This window comes from Delphinapterus leucas, chromosome 2 (genome assembly GCF_059928025.1).
Source record: "Delphinapterus leucas isolate spDelLeu-1000000601 "Yukka" chromosome 2, BTC_Dleu_Yukka2, whole genome shotgun sequence".
Lineage (NCBI taxonomy): Eukaryota > Metazoa > Chordata > Mammalia > Artiodactyla > Monodontidae > Delphinapterus > Delphinapterus leucas.
Window position 1 is genome coordinate 165,364,052 of NC_143130.1, and position 5,545 is coordinate 165,369,596.

Genomic DNA, 5,545 nt, shown 5'->3' on the forward strand with positions numbered 1-5,545 from the left:
GCTGTACAGCAAAGTGGTTCAGATATATATATATGTGTGTATATATATTCTTTTATCATATATATTATGATTTTTCACAGGATATTGGATATAGTTCCCTGTGCTCTACAGTAGGACCATATTGTTTATCCATCCTCTATATACTGGTTTGCATCTGCTAATCCCAAACTTCCAATCCTTTCCTCCCCCAACCGCCTCCCCCTTGGCAACCACAAATCTGTTACCTATGTCTGTGAGTGTGTTTCTGTTTCATAGATAAGTTCATTTGTATCATATTTCAGATTCCATATATAAGTGATATCATATATTATTTGTCTTTCTCTTTCTGACTGAGGGAACATATTAAAAATGTGATGATTCAGGCTCTAATAGTAGATATTCTTATTGAGTAACAATGGAGTCGATGATGAAAGAGTATGACTTTGGTCTCCACTTTGAGAAACACGGGAAGGCACGTTTCGATTTGGAACTAACGCTCTTCTGGCTATTCTCACAGAAACTTCCAGGTCCATGTAAGGGGCTTGGTGGGATTCTGGTACTCATAGCAGAGACAGGCCACCATCAGTAAAAGTTCTGCCATCCACTCAGCTTGCATTCATCACAATCCTCCATCCTGACTTCCAGTCAGAATCCCCTGTGGAGCTTTTAAATACATTAAGGGCTGGGCCTCTCTCCAGACCAGTTAAATCTGAGTCCCTGGGAAAGACAACTGGGCATTGATGTTTTAAAACAAATCTCCTTGAGTGGTCCTAATGCATTGTTAAGGCTGAGAACTACCTGAAATTTCTTTAACATGCAGGGCCATGCTGTATGTATTCAAATAGTAAAAGAGCTGACCTTGAGTTTAAATGAGAATCTACAGTTACACTAGTTATACAATTTCAACAAGCATGGCTCACATATTAAAATGAATACCCTTTTTGATTTTTAAAGAAAAACCAAGGAAGACTCTTTTAAAAGCTGTTAGTATGGAATAATGAGGAAAGAAATGGAAAATATTAAAAGTTAATGCAATTTTGCATTTTGGTTGATGCAAAACTAACTAGAAACAACAGTACCTCTTCTTTGCACAAAGAAGATGGTGTAGGTTGTCCCGGCACCCACAGAACATTGATGTGTGCTTAGTAGTGGAGATGATACAAAGTCAGAACCATTCTATTGTCCTTTCCCAGGATTAGTTGTTTTAGAAGAATAGCATATCTAGAAAGGAAAACTCAACAGCAAATTATTACCTAACAGTTGTAGCATGGTGAGGAGGAAAGTTATTAAAAACTAAGAACCTGAAGGGGAAGATCTGATCTAAGTGTGTTAATCTGAGATCAGTGGTAGGATGGAGAATGGGGTCATCAGTAAGTGAAGTTCAAGGAAGACAAGGAAAACTGGTATCTAATAAACCAAGCATCTTTATCTTGAAATGACTCTTCTACACACAGAATCAACATACAGTCCTCTTTCCAATAAAATCCTAATGGAGAAGACACAGCATGCATTTCTTGACAAGCAATGTGGCTTTCTCTAGAAAACTGCTGGCTACATTGATTTAATTATGACTCATGCAATGTAGCATAGAGAAAAGAGCCCAGGATTTAGAGTCACGCTGCCTGTATTCAAGCCTTGGCTTTGTTGCTGACTCTCCAGTAGCCCTAAATATGTCACTTAATTTTCACCTTTTTTTTTTTAATTTGCCAGATGAAATTAACAAAATCTATGTAAAGATTTTCTATGGGAATTAAATTTTATCAATAACATGTGGTTAAAGGAGTTTTGTAAGCTATAAAATTTTAGTAGTGGTTATTATGGCTGTCTAGTAGGATATTCTACCAGCTCCTAGAATTCCAGCAAATGGATGGATAATGGTACAGTAGGGGTGTCCAATAAATATTTACCAAATGCACAAAGTATGGATGATTGAATATGTGGGACAAAGAGGAAGGAGGGAAGGAAAGAGGGAAAAAAGGAAGAGAGTGAAGAGGAAGTAAGGGAGGAGGAAGGGTGTTTTAAAACATTTTAAATATTTTATTTGAATAAAGAATCATCCATCAGGAGTTATTGAGATCTTTGCTGTGCACAGTGTTTTAATTTTTTAAAAAGACAAGGAAAAGAGGATTCAAAAAGACCATAAACAGCATCCAGAGAAATCCCAGTTTTATAGGAGAGAGAAATAAGTGATTAGGTTTTCCATTGTCATAATATGAGATTATAGGGCCATTTTAATATCTTTCAACAAGTACAGAGAAAGTATGCAAAGATGGGATGGTGATGCCAGGTCTTTGACTCTTCAACATTTCCAAAATAAATTGCCCTTAAAAAAGCAGAACTCCACATCCCCTTTCTACTAGGATTGCATGAAGTCGTCTATCTCGAACGTCACAAAAGAAGTGGTCAGAGATTATACACCATGAATTTCCAAAAACCTGGCAAAAATCCTTAAAAGTTTCAGGACAGGCAAAATTAAGTCCATAAAATAGCCATTCTGCCCAAAGGAAAGCACACATATTATTGCTGCTAGAAAGGAAATATTCAAACAAGTCTCAAGGATAAATTGCACAAACAATTTAGCAAATCTGGCAGAACAACCCACTGAGATATAAGCAGGCAGACCCTCTGCTTTCATCTGTCATGGAGCATTTTGTCTCTCCTGGAGTCCTTTCTCTATGAGGCTAACTCTTCTATGACCTATGCTGTTAGATATCTTCCAGGCACACTATTCTATAACAAGGTTCTGTTTGAACTTCAATAACTAGACCCCTTGGATGAGGTGCAAAGATGACCCACTTTATATTAAACTCAATTCTATAAGAAATAATAGGGTCCTGTGATAGGGTTATGGAATATTTAAACTGATTGATAGACTCAAAAACCTTGCTTTAGCCCAGCAGGCAGGGAATTTATATTGGAAAGAACAAAGGATATGAAATCAGAAGACCAAAATTCAGGTAGCTGTGTTCTCTGCTGATGAATGGTACAATTGTTGCAGCAATAACCTCTTCTCATCTCAACTTTTTCACCCATCAATGGAGTATGCCATTACTATCTCTTATTCATACTATGGAGTTGTTGTGATGCTAGGAAAAAAGGTAGGCAATGAATCTTATTGCTATATTTATTATGGATTGTACATGTGATCCTTTTTGTTAGTTTCCATCATTCCTCTCAGTTTCTTGGAAACAGCAAGAGAATTGTTCCCGGAGCATCAGGAATCTTGATGAGCCTGCGCTGAGTCGAGTGTTATCCCTCTTACCCATCACTAGATTAAAGCCTTCAGGTGAATTATGTCGTATGGTACTTGTAGATTGCAATTCACTTATTGAAGGAGTTCTATTTAACTTCACTTTTCTTAAGTCTATTTCATACGTTTTAAAGTTTCTTATTCAACTGCTATGCTATTTCCCAATTTTTCTATTTGCTACATTTCAATGGCCTGTCCATATTTCAGTATCCCTTTCACTCTTTGCTTCAGTTGTCATCTCTAAATGGAACATTTTACACAGAATGCCCCAAATACAAAAAGAAGGGCACGCTCACTCAATCACTAACATAGCTCTAAACTGCCAAACATCTGATGGAGTTTGGTGGGATTACTTCCAGCTTCCATAAAGACTTCAGTACTTTTCAAATAATCTCTCTGTTTTTCCTTTAAAAAGAGTGGAAAAATTAAAATGAAAATATATTAGAGTTATGTTTATAAAATAGTAAAGCTTATTATAAATATTAAACAGAAGAAGATATTACACTAGCCTATAAAGCATTCATTCCACAAAATTATTTTATCGATAACAATGCAGATCCTAAACCTACATTGTAAGTACTTTGGGAGAAAGTCATTAAGTCTTTACAATATTCGTTTAGCTCAAAAAATTGCCATTCCAATTACAATATCTTTTGGTAACAAGTACACAAACATATTTTCACAGAATATCAATAATATTCATCCCTCCTTGGTCTCAAGGATTACTAGTGGAATTATAGGCTGGTGAAGTCTTTTAGGAGCTAGTTTGGCAGTATATATCATAATTACAACTATATTTAGCTTATGACCTAGAAATTGTATTTTACATCTGCCCAAAGATGTGATATATAAAAATGTTCTTTGCATCATTAGTTGAAGTACAAAAGGTGAAGGAAAAATACATACTCACTAGTAAATAAGTTATAGCGCAAAGATTGTATGGCACACTGCAGAAGCCTAAGTACACAGACATGACAAGATCTTCAAGACACATCATTAAATTATCAAAGCAAGTTCCTTAGTAATATGTATAATATGATCTTATTTAAGCTGTATGTATCTATGAACATACATACCACTCACTGGAAAATTGACAGTACACAGAATCATTGATAGTAACTGGGATAGAAAGAATGGGAATAGATAAAGAGATAAGGGAAATTTTTTTAATGTTTTGTTCTAAACACTTCTCTATTTTTGAATCATATATTGATATAATGAGAAAGTATGCCTATATAACTTAATAAAAAATTGATATTTTAAAAATGTGTTTCACCATTCTGGAATATGACTAGGAAAGAAAAATAAATACTGAGAATATGTTAGGTCCCCCTATCTGATTTCCTTTATATGCCTTTTGGTTTATTTTAGTTCCTGAATATGCAATACAGAATGTATAACTCTGCTTGTATGTAGAACTGTAATGCAAATATCTCAGACATGGTCATATTTGCTTCATTCAATAAATAATTTTGAAGTAAACATCCAAATAAATGAAGGAATAAATGGATGAAATCCATGAGTAACTCCAAGTGTCTACCAGCTTACCAAGAAGTCTACATCCTTGCAGCCTTCATCCACAATCTCAAATTCCAAAATTTCTGGAGCTCGCTAAGAGGTAGGGTATGGATAAACAATGTGAATGGCCCCAGGTTCCTTCGTTTTGTGGATCTTTGATGAAGTCTCGTTGAGTCTCACTGACTTTGTCCCAATTTCCCTGTTTCTGGCTTTCTGGTAGACCACAAGGGAGCAGAGGGGCATCACCCATTTAATCGGTGTCCAGGCTGTGCTGACCTCACACAGCCTGGTGGGTCCTCCACAGCTCCAGGGCCCCTCCTGGGCTTCCATCTAGATGGAGGCTGACATCCTTCACACAGCTGCCATGTGCCCTGCCCATAGGCTGCCTGTGCCCTTGGCTCTGCCACCTCCCTCTAGATTTCCAGCATATACTGACTTGCAGATTTATCCTAACCTGAAGTTTGTGAGGGTGCGAAACATCTGTTTTCTCAAATGCCACTGCCAGAAGTTTCTCTCTAGCTACTTCTGGATCTTTGAACTTTGCACACACTCAGGAAATGCATTCCCTTCTTCTACCCAGCTCTTTCTATAAAATGAACCAGAGCTTCCTTTGAGTTTTCTAGCTCAACTCCTACTTTAGGTGGTATCATATCTTTGAATTCTTTCTAAACTCTAGCAATCCATGATTCCATTATGACTACGGCTGAACCAATTCTTGTGGGATCAAGCAAAACCAAGATGAATTTTACAGTTTCCAATTAATCTCAGGTTTATATGATTACTATCTCTCTATGCACA